The sequence below is a fragment of the Mirounga leonina genome, unplaced genomic scaffold (assembly GCF_011800145.1).
Source record: "Mirounga leonina isolate KUSES-001 unplaced genomic scaffold, KU_Mleo_1.0 Mir_151, whole genome shotgun sequence".
Taxonomy (NCBI): Eukaryota; Metazoa; Chordata; class Mammalia; order Carnivora; family Phocidae; genus Mirounga; species Mirounga leonina.
Window position 1 is genome coordinate 108,243,608 of NW_023270377.1, and position 15,407 is coordinate 108,259,014.

At 41.6% G+C, this 15,407-nt stretch overlaps 1 protein-coding gene across 3 annotated transcripts in view; it reads right to left on the minus strand.

The window, feature by feature from the left end:
* WDR33 (WD repeat domain 33) overlaps positions 1-14,737 on the minus strand; it is a 115,776-nt gene extending 101,039 nt beyond the window's left edge. For all 3 annotated transcript variants that reach the window (XM_035008277.1, XM_035008279.1, XM_035008280.1), the window contains exon 1: positions 14,564-14,737. The gene's annotated coding sequence lies outside the window, so the exon portion shown is untranslated. The remainder of the gene's footprint in view (positions 1-14,563) is intronic.
* Positions 14,738-15,407: the final 670 nt, after the last annotated feature.

A 15,407-nucleotide genomic window follows, 5' to 3' on the forward strand; every position in this document is an offset into this window, starting at 1 on the left:
AGTTGGTTAAGCGACTGCCTTCGGCTCAGGTCATGATCCTGGAGTCCTGGGATCGAGTCCCGCATCGGGCTCCCTGCTCAGCAGGGAGTCTGCTTCTCCTTCTGACCCTCCCCCTTCTCATGCTCTCTCTCTATCTCATTCTCTCTCTCAAATAAATAAATAAAATCTTTAAAAAAATTTTTTTTAATTTTTTTTTTTTTTTTAAGATTTTATTTATTTGCGAGAGAGACAATGAGAGACAGAGAGCATGAGAAGGAGGAGGGTCAGAGGGAGAAGCAGGCTCCCAAGGAGCAAGAAGCCTGATGTGGGACTCGATCCCGGGACTCCAGGATCATGACCTGAGCCGAAGGCAGTCGCTCAACCAACTGAGCCACCCAGGCGCCCTAAAAAAAAATTTTTTTTAATTTAAAAATTAAATTAAAAAAAAGAAAAGCTGAAAGCGTTCTGGAGATAGATGGTTATACAACACTGTTAATGTATTTAATATCAAACAAGTGTATACTTAAAAATGTTAACTACACTGGAAGAAAAAAAAAGTTAAAATGGTCAATTTTACGTTAAGCATATTTTTTTTTTAAAGATTTTATTTATTTATTTGAGAGAGAGTGAGAGAGAGCGCGCAAGAGGGGGTAGGGTTAGAGGGAGAAGCAGACTCCCTGCCGAGCAGGGAGCCCGATGTGGGACTCGATCCCGGGACTCCGGGATCATGACCTGAGCCGAAGGCAGTCGCTTAACCAACTGAGCCACCCAGGCGCCCCCACGTTAAGCATATTTTAACACCAAAACAAACAAACAAAACTAGACCTGGAACCCAGTAGGTACTCAGTAAGTATGTGATAATCTAGTGGCCTTATTAAATGCATACTGAAGGATTATTTTTAAAATGCTATGAGGGAATGCTATGGGAAGAAACAAGAATTAATGAGTGGGGAAGCACAGATGTAAAACAGAAAAGTTTCAGGTAAATTAATTTATGCAGTGATAAAAGAAGGAATATACCAACTGGAAAAGAGGAAGAAGAGGGATTCCAAGCAAAGGAAACAGCAATAGGAGTAAAAGGTTTTTGTATTAATTGAGACACGACGGACATATAACACTGTATTCGTTTTAGGTGCACTTGAGTTTTTAAAAGTGGTTCATGGACAGGGTAAGTGTTAAGAGGGAGCAGCAGAGGAAAAAGCTGAAAACCTAAGTTCATATAGTGGAGATAGATTCTGAAATTCATGTTATGCCAACCTAGACATGCTAAAGACATGCTAAATCTATCAAATAATGCAGTGAGACTTACCTGGGGTCTATGGATACGTAAACAGGCAAAGGGATTTCAATTACACCCCCTACCTCAAGTTGCAAGAATTCTAATATGAATATTTACATTTTTTCTGGGAAAAGAGTATACAACTTTCATCAGATACCCCATGGGGTCCAAAAAGTATAACACTAGCATTGGAGACAATGATGAATCATCCCAGAAATGTAAGTAAGGAAGTCTGAATTTTAGAAAAATAAATTATCCTATGAAAGGTAACACAGGGATAAGAGGCCAGAAAACAATTTAATCAACTATAATAATCCAGGGAAAAATGAGTATATGTTTTTACTAAAATTTTTTGCTAAATTTTTTACATTCTTCATAAATTTTTACTAAAATCTGAATTTTTTTTTAAGATTTTATTTATTTATTTGAGAGAGAGAGAATGAGAGAAAGCACATGAGAGGGGGGAGGGTCAGAGGGAGAAGCAGACTCCCCGATGAGCAGGGAGCCCAATGCGGGACTCGATCCCGGGACTCCAGGATCATGACCTGAGCTGAAGGCAGTCACTTAACCAACTGAGCCACCCAGGCACCCTAAAATCTGAATTTTTTACCTATACGAAACAAGATTCTAATGAACTGCCTTTCAGGATCTACCTTACATAAGGTATTCAATGAGCTGCATAACATTTTACTATGCAAAAACATATCCCATAAAAATTATCAAAAAGGGACAAATTAGTGATTTTAAATTCCCGTCATTACTCATGCTGAAGAATGACCCCTCTAAGCGCCTGGGTGGCTCACTCAGTTGAGCATCTGACTCTTGGTTTCAGCTCAGATCATGGTCTCAGGGTCCTAGGATCAAGCCCCACACCTGGCTGCACACTGAGCATGGAGTCTGCTTGTCTCTCTCTCCCTCTGCCCTTCCCCCATGAGCTCTCATTCTCTCTCTAAAATAAATAAATAAAATCCTTAAAAAAAAGAAAACCAGAATGACTCCTCATCACTTACTGAGAAGCAACATCACTCAAAAAAGCAAAATCCAGGGGCACCTGACTGGCTCAGTCGGTGGAGAAGCGACTCTTGATCTCTTAGGTTGTTAGTTCAAGCCCAAGATTGGGTATAGAGATGACTTAAAATAAAATCTTTAAAAAAAAAAAAAAAAGCAGGGGTGCCTGGGTGGCTCACTCGGTTGCGTGTCTGACTTTGTCTCAGGTCATGATCTCAGGGTCCTGGGATGGAGCCCCTCATTGGGCTCCCCACACCACAAGGAGTCTGCTTGTCCCTCTCCCCATGCCCCACCCCCACTTGTGCACTCACTCTCTCTAAAAAATAAAATCTTAAAAACAAAAGCAAAAACCGTAATACAAGTGCTGATGTGAGTAAAACAACCATATTCATACAGTAATAGTGCACATACTTTGACCAAGCAATTCCACTTCCATGAATCTATCCCTACACATATGTGAACACATGTGCATAAGGTTATTCAACAAAGCATCTTTTGCAATAGCCAAAATCTGGAAACCACACATCTATTAAGTAGAGGACTAGTTAAAGTAAACCATGAAATATACATACAATGCGTATTATGCAACTATTATTTAGGATCTCCAAGATACATTGTCAAGTCAAAAAAATCAAAGTACAAAACAATGTATAAAATATTACTGTGTATGGGCGCCTGAGTGGCTCAGTTGGTTAAGCGACTGCCTTCAGCTCAGGTCTTGATCCTGGAGTCCCGGGATCGAGTCCGGCATCGGGCTCCCTGCTCGGCAGGGAGTCTGCTTCTCCCTCTGACCCTCCCCCCTCTCATGTGCTCTCTCTCATTCTCTCTCTCTCAAATAAATAAATAAAATCTTAAAAAAAAAAAAAAATGGGCGCCTGGGTGGCTCAGATGGTTAAGCGTCTGCCTTCGGCTCAGGTCATGATCCCAGGGTCCTGAGATCGAGTCCCACATCGGGCTCCCTGCTCCTTGGGAGCCTGCTTCTCCCTCTGCCTCTCTCTTTCTCTGTCTCTCATGAATAAATAAATAAAATCGTTAAAAAAAAAATATTACAGTGTATGTGAAAAGTAACAAAAATAGGAACATATGCATATCTACAGTATATAAACTTGCTACATATACCTCAAAATTACTTTGGAAGATTTTGTAACAAACTGTTAACAGGGATAGCTACTAGATAGGTAAAAGGAGAAGACAACTGCAGGAAAAAGACAGATCACTGTACATCCTCTTGTACCTTTTACTTTAACACATGCATATAGTATGTAAATGAACGAGTGAATGCATAAAAACAAAATAACTTATAAAAGTAATGCTGCCTAACTATAGTGTTAGGAACATGGTCAGACACGAAACTGGAAATGTCTACTCTGGGCACAAAACTGACGTAAAAAATATAACTGGAAATGAGCACTGTCGGTAGAAAATGTGGGTAAAAAATACTCTTTATTAATATCAACTAAGAGTACATGAAACATGAAGGAGGCACTGAGCAACACATTTGGGATGTGTGGGTGGGTTGGTGGGTGGGTGTGTTTATAAAATCTACCAAGAAATAGCCTGCTAAATGCAGATTTAAAAGCTAAAAATCACTGCATTACTAAAACAAAAGTACACCAAAGTCCTTACTGGTAAGCAATTCTGTAATCTCTTAATTCCCGATGGAAGATCTTCCTATTTTAGGCTCTTCTAGGTATGTAACTGTTGTAACTTTAGCTCTCTCCCAAAGACAATGAACCAAAAAGCCCTTACAAGTTATACCACGAAATGCTCTGGGTTTTTTTGTAAAGGTGGAAAAAAGAACACTAAAACTGGTATTCAAATGCCCTGGATTCTATCACCATGTGACTACAAACAAATTTAATCTCTTCAATCCTGTTTATATTCTAATTAAAAGGTCTAGATGTGATGACCTCCAGTAATAAAACAATCCTATAATTTCAAGATTACACAGGGAGCAGGTAAGAATTTTCCAAAGTTTCTTTTAGCTCATTTTTAACCTACTGAAGTTTAAAAACAAACACCTAAATTGAAGGTAAAAGCACTTAACAGAACACACAAAATTATTCCCAAAGCAACGATCCTAAAGAGATGGTCCTGTATATTTCAAGTTTGTCAATAGCAAGATGAAATGACAAGCTTAAGGCTTTGAGTGCCTCTTGATTGGGGAGCAGTAGTTCTCAGTTTCTAGTTCTATTACCCATATTGGCCTAAAGCCTAACAAGTTCCTCAGTATTTAGCATATGCAGTGTCTTCAATTACCCTATGACACATACCCTCGTAATTTGGTATTTCCCTCCAAACCAGTCTGGATGTCAAAAATACAGTGGTTATTAAGGATACAATAAACTGAGACTTAATCAAATATTAAAAATGAAGTTAAAAAATTTTCACCAATAAAATATATGTCCTTCATTATTTGACATGAACCTCTTCTTTATGAAATAAAGGTTCAGGGTACCTGGGTGGCTCAGTCAGTTAAGCGTCTGCCTTCGGCTCAGGTCATGATCCCAGGGTCCTGGGATCGAGTCCTCCACATTGGGCTCCTGTTCAGTGGGGAGCCTGTTTCTCCTTATGCCCATCCGCCCTGCCCATGATCTCTCTCTCTCAAATAAATAAATAAAATCTTTAAAAAATAAATAAAAGGGGTGCCTGGGTGGCTCAGTCGTTAAGCGTCTGCCTTTGGCTCGGGTCATGATCCCAGGGTCCTGGGATCGAGCCCCGCATCGGGCTCCCTGCTCCGTGGGAAGCCTGCTTCTCTCTCTCCCACTCCCCCTGCTTGTGTTCCCTCGCTCGCTGTGTCTCTCTGTGTCAAATAAATAAAATCTTAAATAAAATAAATAAATAAAATCAAAGGTTCAATAGTTATGTAAAACTACTTTTATTAGAATCAAAACTAAAGCTTATAGATTTTTCTTTTTCTTTTTTAAGATTTATTTTAGAGAGAGAGCGCACTAGCAAGAGAGAGCAGGAGTGGACAGGAGAGGGAGAAGCAGGCTCCCTGCTGAGCAGGAAGCCCGATATGGGGCTCAATCCCAGGACCTTGGGATCATGACCTGAGCCTACGGCAAATGCTTGGCCAACTGAGCCACCCAGGTGCCCCGAAAGCTTATAGATTTCTAACCACAAAAGTAAAACTCTCTATAACTTTCTAACCAAAAAATCAAAGTCATATTCATATTTACAACCATGGACAACAATCCACATTCTTGGCTGGGTAAATCGAAAGCTTGACCAATTGCTAATTGCATTAAATAGAGTAAATATATATATTCATGACTATGGGTTAGACAAAGCCTTCTTTAGATATGACACCAAAGGGTGCCTGGCTGGCTCCAGTCGGCGGAGCATGCAACTCTTGATCTCCAGGTTGTGAGTTCAAGCCCCACGTTTGGTGTAGATTACTTAAAAATAAAATCTTAAAAAAAAAAAAAAAGATATGACACCAAAAGCACAACCAACAGAAGAAAAAATAGATAAAGTGGACATCATCAAAATTAGTTTTGTGAGTGGGCTCCATGGCTTAGTTGGTTAAAGCTCCTGTCTTGTAAAATTACTTTTGTGCTTCAATAACACCATCAAGAAAGTGAAAAGACGGGAGGCCTGGGTGGCTCAGTTGTTAAGCATCTGCCTTCGGCTCAGGTCATGATCCCAGGGCCCTGGGATTGAGCCCCGCATCGGGCTCTCTGCTCTGAGGAAAGCCTGCTTCTTCCTCTCCCACTCCCCCTGCTTATTGTTCCCTCTCTCGCTCTGTCTCTGTCAAATGAATAAATAAAATCTTAAAAAAAAAAAAAAAAAAATCTGCCTACCCCTGGTCTAGATGTTGTTTCTCAAAGTGGGTAGGAATGCAAAGATTAAAAAAAAAAAAAGAAAGTGAAAAGACAATCCACGGAATGAGAGAAAATTTCTGCAAATCATAAATCTGATAAGGGACTTGTAGCATTTAGAATATACAGAGAACTCTTACAACTCAATAATAAAAAGACAACCCGGGTGCCTGGGTGGCTCAGTTGGTTAAGCGACTGCCTTCGGCTCAGGTCATGATCTCAGGGTCCTGGGATGGAGCCCCACATTGGGCTCCCTGCTCCGCGGGAAGCCTGCTTCTCCCTCTCCCACTCCCCCTGCTTGTGTTCCCTCTCTCACTGTCTCTGTCAAATAAATAAAATCTTTAAAAAAATAAAAAAATAAAGATTTTATTTATTTGAGAGAGAGAGAGAGCGCTCACTTGCACCAGCACAAGCAGAGAAGAGCAGAGGGAAAGGGAGAAGCAGACACCCGTGGAGTAGGGAGCCCAATGCGGGGCTCAATCCTAGGACCCCAGGAACATGACCTGAGCTGAAGGCAGACGCTTAACCAACTGAGCCACCCAGACGCTCCTCAGCTCAGGTTATTATATCAGGGTCCTAGGACTGATCCCCACATTGGGCTCCCTGCTCAGCAGGGAGTCTGCCGCTTCTCCCTCTGCCCCTCCCCCTGCTCATGTGCTCGCACTCTCTCTCTAAGTAAAATCTTTAAAAAGAAAAACACAGAATGAGGTATCACCTCACACCTATTTGAATGACTACTATGAAAGAAACAGGAAATAAGTGTTGGTGAGAATGTGGAGAAATTGGAACCCTTTTATACTATTAGTAGGATTGTAAAATGGTATTATCACTATGGAGAACAGGATGGAGGCTCCTCAAAAAATTAAAAACAGACTACCATATGATCCAGCAATCCCACTTCTGAGTATATATCCAAAAGAATTGAAAACAGGATCTTGAACAGATTGGACACCCATGCTCACAGCAGCACTATTCACAATAGCCATGGATGCCCCATGGATGAATGGATACACATATGTGGTATATACATACAATGGATTATTGTTCAGCTGTCAAAGGAAGGAAATCCTGTCACATGCTACAACATGGATGAACCTTGCGGACATTATGGTAAGTGCAATAAGCCTGCCACTAAAAGAAATAATGCATGATTTCAATCATATGAGGTATGTTTATATGTATATATGTTTATGTTTATAGAAACAAAGTAGAACAGTGACTGCGAGGAGCTGGAGGGGGGCAGAAATGGGGAGTTGTTCCATGAGTACAGAGTTTCAGTTTTGCAAGATAAATTCTCAATCTGTGGCACGAGTGAATGTACTTAACACTACTGAACTGTACACTTAAAAAATGGTTAAGATGAGGGGCGCCTGGGTGGCTCAGTTGGTTAAGCGACTGCCTTCGGCTCAGGTCATGATCCTGGAGTCCCAGGATCGAGTCCCGCATCGGGCTCCCTGCTCGGCAGCGAGTCTGCTTCTCCCTCTGACCCTCCTCCCTCTTATGCTCTCTATCTCATTCTCTCTCTCCAAGAAATAAATAAAATCTTAAAAAAAAAAAAAATGGTTAAGATGATAAATTTTTTTTTTAAGATTTTATTTATTTATTTGACAGAGACACAGTGAAAGAGGGAACACAAGCAGGGGGAGTGGGAGAGGGAGAAGCAGGCTTCCCAGTTCATCAACTGTTCATCTTCAGTGGGATACATTCTAAGGAAAATACGGATTGAAATCACCCATACTCAGTAGGATTGTTAGTAATACCAGCACTGTAAATTTGACTCTTTTTTTGTTGGAAATCCCAATAATAATGTTAATTGTGATTTGAATTTAAAATACCAAGATGGAAAAAAATACCAATATTGGGAGGCGGGGGGGGGCACCTGGGTGGCTCAGTCAGTTAAGCCTCTAGGTATTGATTTCGGCTCAGGTCATGATCTCAGGGTAACGAGATCAAGGCCCACATTGCACTCCACACCCAGCTTAAGATTCTCTCAGCATGCCTGGGTGGCTCAGTCAGTTGGTTAAGTGTCTGCCTTCGGCTCAGGTTGTGATCTCAGAGTCCTGGGATCCAGCCCCACTTTGGGCTCTCTGCTCAGCAGAGAGCTCTCTGCTCCCTCTCCCTCTGTGCACACGCAAGCGCTCTCTCTAATAAATAAAAAATCTTAAAAAAAAGAAAAAGATTCCCTCTCTCTCCCTCTGCCCCTTGCTCCCGTGCACGCACACACGTGTGCGCTCTCTCTCTCCCCTCCCTCTCGCTCTTTCTTAAATAAAGAAAAATAAAAATAAAATACCAATATAGGGGCATCGGACTGGCTCAGTCAATGGTGCGTGCGATTCTTAATTTCTGGGTTGTAAGCTCAAGCCCCACATTAGGTGCAGAAATTACTTAAAACTAAAATCTTAAAAAAATAAAAATAAAAAAAGGGGTGCCTGTGTGGTGCAGTTGGTTAAGAGTCCAACTCTTGGTTTCAGCTCAGATTGTGATCTCATCAGAGTCATGGGATCAAGCCCCATATTGGCTCCATGCAAAGCATGGAGTCTGCTTAAGTTTCTCTCTCTCCCTCTCCTCCTCCCCACCTCTCACAGGTTCTTTCTCTCTCAATAAATCAATCATTCAATAAATCTTTTTTAAAAATAAGTTAAATTAAATTAAAATAAAATACCAATATAGGGGCGCCTGGGTGGCTCAGTTGGTTAAGCGACTGCCTTCAGCTCGGGTCATGATCCTGGAGTCCCTGGATCAAGTCCCGCATCGGGCTCCCTGCTCGGCGGGGAGTCTGCTTCTCCCTCTGACCCTCCCCACTCTCATGTGCTCTCTCTCATTCTCTCTCTCTCAAATAAATAAATAAAATCTTAAAAAAAAAAAATACCAATATAAACTGATGATTTTTGAAAACACATTTCCTAGCTTTGTCCACTAATGACTCTAATTGACTAACATACTAAAAAAATTAAAATCTGTTGAGTATGTAATAATATCCCCCAAAATAAGAGAAAACAAAACAAATGCCTTTACTCTTAAAAAATGTCAGTTATGGGGACGCCTGGGTGGTTTAGTCGGTTAAGCATCTGCATTCGGCTCAGGTCATGATCCCATGGTCCTGGGATTGAGCCCCGCCTCAGGCTTCCTGCTCAGCAGGGAGCCTGCTTCACCCTCTCCCCCTGGCTTGTGCTCTCTCTCGCTCTCTCTCTCTCTCCAAATAAATAAAATCGTCTTAAAAAAATAATAAAAATTAAAATTAAAAAATTAAAAGTGAATGCCAGAGACTTAATGCTAATTGCGTTAGGCATAATAATGGTACTGTGTTTTTAATATTGCCTTAGGTAGAGTCTGGTTTGAAATAAAAATGTGTAGTGTGAAAGAATGACATTATTTTAAAGAGACGCATCCTGAGGTATTTAGGGGACAAACAGCATGATATATGCAATTTAATTTCAACTGATTGTTGAACAGGGAGGTAGAGGGCTAAAGCAAATGGTTAAATGTTAGTAACAGGTAAATCTAAATGGAAGGTAACAGGAGTTCATTTTTTTTTTTTTTAAGATTTTATTTATTTTTTGACAGAGAGAGACACAGTGAGAGAGGGAACACAAGCAGGGGGAATGGGAGAGGGAAAAGCAGGCTTCCCGCGGAGCAGGAGCCTGATGCAGGGCTCGATCCCAGGACCCTGGGATCATGACCTGAGCCAAAGGCAGACGCTTAATGACTGAGCCACCCAGGCGCCCCAATAGGTGTTCATTCTTTCAACTCTTCTGGATGTTTGCAATTTCTCATAACATATAAAGATGGGGGAAAAGTTACCAGAATATTCCACATACAAAAAAGGGGAAATTGTTCCTTAAAAGTATCTTACTAAGTGCGACAGTGAATACAGCAGGTGCCTATAACAAACTCGGCCTCAGCATAGTCTTGCACTTATCATCCAAGGACCTATTCAAAATGGGTAAGGCATAGTGCCAAGTACTATAGGACACAAAGTAACAAAAGGCAGTCACACAGACCCTAGGCTAACTGGAGAGAGGAGTTATAAATAAAGTCACTAAAGACCTCATTAATGGGATGAGATTTAACTGGATTTTGAGGAATGGATAGGACATGAATGGTCTGAGAGGAGGGAGGCAGGCAAAGAGGTCTTAAGTAAAGGCAAGGAGCAGAAATAAACCAGATCTGTGTGAAAACGGATCCCAGTAGTCATGAGGAAAGTATTTTGGTTTTTTTTAAGGATTTTTATTTATTTATTTGACAGAGAGAGAGACAGAGCGCATAAACAGGGTGAGTAGGAGAGGGAGAAGCAGGCTTCCCGCCCAGCAGGTAGCCTGACGGGAGCAGGTAGCCAGACGCAGGGCTTGATCCCAGGACCTTGGGACCCAAGCCGAAGGCAGACACTTAAACTACTGAGCCACCCAGGTGCCCCGAGGAAAGTTTTTGTAGAAAACTCACTCTATCATTTCTCAATTTTTATAATGCCTAGTCTTTATGAATACAAAAATATAAGGCAATAAAGTATCTGCCTTCAAAGAGTTCACAAAGGAGAGAAGAAGATACATAATCAAAATATATTAAGTAGACATATGCACAAAATGCTTTACTAACACAGAGAGGGGCGCCTGGGTGGCTCGGTCGGTTAAGCATCTGGCTTCAGCTCAGGTCATGATCCCAGCGTCCTGGGATCAAGGCCCACATCGGGCTTCAGCTCAGCAAGGAGCCTGTTTCTTTCCCTCTGCCTGCCGCTCTGCCTACTTGTGCTCTCTCTCTGTCAAATAAAGAAATAAAATCTTTAAAAATAAATAAAATAAAATAAAAATCTATTAATAACACAGAGAAAGGAACAGTTTAACAGAAGAATGAGACTGTAAATCTTTAACAAAGATATTTGAGTTAAACTTTAAAAACTGGCGAAGGGGGTCAAAGGTACAAACTTCCAGTTATTAAAAAATAAGTAAGGGGCGCCTGGGTGGCTCAGTTGGTTAAGCGACTGCCTTCGGCTCAGGTCATGATCCTGGAGTCCCTGGATCGAGTCCCGCATCGGGCTCCCTGCTCAGTGGGGAGTCTGCGTCTCCCTCTGACCCTCTTCCCTCTCATGCTCTCTCTCATTCTCTCTCTCAAATAAATAAATAAAATCTTTAAAAAAAAAAAATAAGTAAGTCATGGGGACGTAATATACAACATTGTGACTATAGTTAATAATACTTTATTGCATATATGAAAGTTGCTAAGAGTAGATCTTAAAAGTTATCATAAGAAAAAAAAATTGTGACTGTGGTGACAGATGTTAACTACACTTACTGAAGTGACCATTTTACAATATATACAAATACTAAATCATTATGTTGTATACCTCGAACTAATATCATGTTACATGTCAATTATACCTCAAAAAAAAAACCCTGAAAATGACAGCCAATTAAATTCAAGTCACAGAAAAAAAAATGCCAAAATTTACTAAATGCTTACTACGTATCACTTTCTTTCACCTTTGAAATAACTATTACAATAATTAACATTTTTATATGTAAGAAAACTGACGTTCAGAGTTTAATTAACTGACCCAATATAAAAATGCTGGCTAGGGGCGCCTGGGTGGCTCAGTTAAGCGGCTGCCTTTGGCTCAGGTCATAATCCCAGGGTCCTGGGACTGAGCCCCATGTCGGGCTCCCTGCTCAGTGGGGAGCCTGCTTCTCCCTCTCCCTCTGCTGCTCCCCCTGCTTGTGCTCACATGGGCTCTTTCTGTCAAAAAAAAAAAAAAAAAGCTGGCTAGTGGTGAGCCTGTCATTCAAACCTAGGTCTGTCTGCTGCTGAAAGCCATGCCCTTTCCAATATTAACCAGCTCTGAGAATTTATAAGCACTCAAATTACGAATATAAGGTACAATACAAACATTATGAAGTCACTCCTCCACCAGAAAATACTACATAAAATGTTCAAGGACCAGAAAGGAGGAGAGTAATGTGGGTAAGATCTTCCAACATACTTAAGAGCTTCTGTGCCTAGGACTAATGTAAGTCTTTTGCAATGGGGACAGAAATGATATCAACCACAGAGTGTGTTCAAGGAGAAAAGTTTTTAACCTACGTCAATGTAAAAGACAAAGATCAAATATCTTTCAGCATTAAAACTATGGTCTGGCAACTTACTCATCACACAACACATTACAGCAACAGAGAAACTTTCACCATTCCACCACCAAAAAAAAAAAAAATATATATATATATATATATCCAGATATAACACCTCTTACAAGCAAAAGTTTCAACACAAATGAAATCTTGGAATAATTTGGACAGAAAAGTAGGAAAATCTGGAATCTTAAAACAACAAATCTGCAATGCTTAAACAAGTGTTAAGTTTGATATTTAAGTAAATATACTTTGATGATGATTTCTAATCTGCAGACTACAAATACCACTTTTATCTAAAAACAGTCATAAAGGTCCTAATTTTTTGCTAAGCACTCTCAAAAGGATTCCATATGTATGCCTGTGAGTGAAAGACTTTCACTAGTATTTCTGTCAATGTATTTGCTGTAGTTTTAAAGCTTTACTATGGGGGTGCCTGGGTGGCTCAGTCAGTTAAGCATCGGCCTTCTGCTCTCAGCTCAGCTGGGAGTCTGCTCCTCCCTCTCCCTCCCACCCACCACCTTGTGCTCTCTCTCTCAAATAAATAAAATCTTCAGAATGAAAGAAAACAAGCTTTACTATGACCTCACTTCCTTATTCAGAAATATGAAACAGTTTGAACTTGGGCAATAAATAACATGTTTTTCCCAAAGTAATGTGAAAAATATGGACTTACTACTTAGCAGAGAGAACTATATAAGCACCTTAAGTGGCTAGTAAAAGTGTAACTAAAGCCATAGATCAAGATACAACTGTGATGGCAAAATCTGACCTTTTAATATTTTTCACCAACCAAAGAATGCAAGTTAAGTCATCAACATCATAGATAAGGATTTGAAACTAAATCATTGTGATACAAGGCCAACTTTCTACCAATACTCTTAACACGAGAATAGAAAGATAAAATTTTTCTGTAAATTTCAATAAAATAGGCTAAATACGTAACTTCAAGCCTCTGCACAAACTCAGATCTTTACAGTATTTTATCTTCTAGGCAGGAAGACCAATTAAAAAGTGCAAAAGTATCTTATGGTGATTAAAAATGGGTGTCAAATGCAATTAAGATTAGGAAAAGAAAAATGCCACCATGGGAACAAGTAACATGCTTCCTTTTAACTAACAGTCTCTAAAAGTTTTGTTTGAATTAAATAGATCTACCACTGCTTCACGTTCACAGGCAAAAAATACTGCGTGCACTAGATCTCCAGAGTGTACTTAAAAGTCAACTCAGCGCTCCCAAGAGGTATTCCTTTAACACTGGCTTTTTTGTTCATACTCGAATGTCTTCCAAAGTTCCTGAACAGTGAACTTAATGTCATCTGTGAAAAAATTACTTCAGGGGCGCCTGGGTGGCTCAGTTGGTTAAGCGACTGCCTTCGGCTCAGGTCATGATCCTGGAGTCCCTGGATCGAGTCCCGCATCGGGCTCCCTGCTCGGCAGGGAGTCTGCTTCTCCCTCTGACCCTCCTCCCTCTCATGCTGTCTCTCATTCTCTCTCTCGCAAATAAATAAATAAAATCTTTAAAAAAAAAAATTACTTCAAAATATTGACAGGCTTTCTACAAGTAACTTTTCTGATCTGATTTAAACAGATCCAATTACGGAATTCCCTATCGACCGACCTTCCTCTTTCAACGGAAGGGCCACTAACCACAAGGGTTACAACAACCTAGTATCAGTATTTATTTTCTTTTCTAAAAAATAAAGTTTTCTAAGATCCTAAAATATCTGGTTGTCAGAAAGCAACTTAAAACCGGAGATGTGGAGGGAGTTATTGAAGGGACACTGGCAGGTAGCATGATCTAAAGCAAACAAAATAGGAATGTAACTTTTCCAAAGGAGGAGGGTTTTTGCTTGTCAAACTGTGGATTTATCCCTGTTACAAACACCAATTTCAAGACACGATAATATCGAGGCGAAGCCTGCCGCTGTTTTACAGGTTTCGCATTAACTTCCCGAGACCCCTTGAACCAACTACTCAAAGCCACATTCCATTCAACTCTCGGCTCAACCCCTTCCACTCCCGCCCCAAACCTCAGTTTAATGCGTTTCCCTTCTCTAAACTTCACGTCTTATTCGTGGCCTACCCTACCTACGTCTTCTTGTCGCCACCGGTTCCCAGTCAGGAGGGAGTCCTACCATGCCCTCCTTCCCCAGTCTGCCTCAAGCCTTTAGCTCCCTCCCCTAAAGCTCGAACTAGCCTCAAAGTGCCCTCCCGACAACGATCCTCACTGCTCTCCCAACCTGTCCTCAGGCGCCCCTCCAGGCCCCCAAAGCACGCAACGGCCGAGCTTGAAAATGGCGGAAAGTGCCGCCGCCTGCTGCAGGCGAGGGGTCCCGTGCCGCCGCTGCACTCACCCTCCAGCGCTGAGCAGAGCTCCTAAGGAATGGTGAGCGAAGGGTTCGTCTTCACTGTCGGGAATGTCTCTCCCGCCCGGCCTCTTCCTTCCACCCCTCTCAATCCCTCTCCTCCAAAGGAGCAGCCGCCATCTTCCCCTACGAGCCACCGAGCGCACGCCCTAGCGTCATCACGCACCGTCGAGCGTTACTACGTCACGCGCGCCTGGGGCGCCTAGCTCCGTCGGCCTCAATCTGCGCAGGTGCCTAGGTGAAGGGCGGGACCCGACCAGATCCTCACGCGGCTTCAGTGAATGCTTGCTTTGTTCCCGCTGAGAGGAAATCGGCGCTGCCTCCGGAGGAGGGTTGAGGCCCGTGCGATTTGCCGTACTTTCTTCATACTGTGAGCTAAACTAATGCTCTCAAAAACACCCGTTTTTCCAAAATTTGAATAAGAAATTTGTTCAGGGGCGGTGTGGCAGTTACAGTGTGTGGCCAAGCCCACCCACAGTGAAACTGGGGGCAAGGCACTTGGCCTTACCAAGTCTACGCATGGGTGAAATTGGGGCTCCTGCCTGACCGTGTTTTGAGCATTTAAATGAAAGCATCTAGCTTAGAGGCGCCTGGGTGGCTCAGTTGGTTAAGCGACTGCCTTTGGCTCAGGTGATGATCCTGGAGTCCCTGGATCGAGTCCCGCATCGGGCTCCCTGCTCGGCGGGGAGTCTGCTTCTCCCTCTGACCCTCCCCCCTCTCATGCTCTCTGTCTCTATCTCATTCTCTCTCTCAAATAAATAAATAAATAAAATCTTAAAAAAAATAAAATAAATAAAATAAAAAAAGAAAAGAAAATACTCCAAAGAAGGCT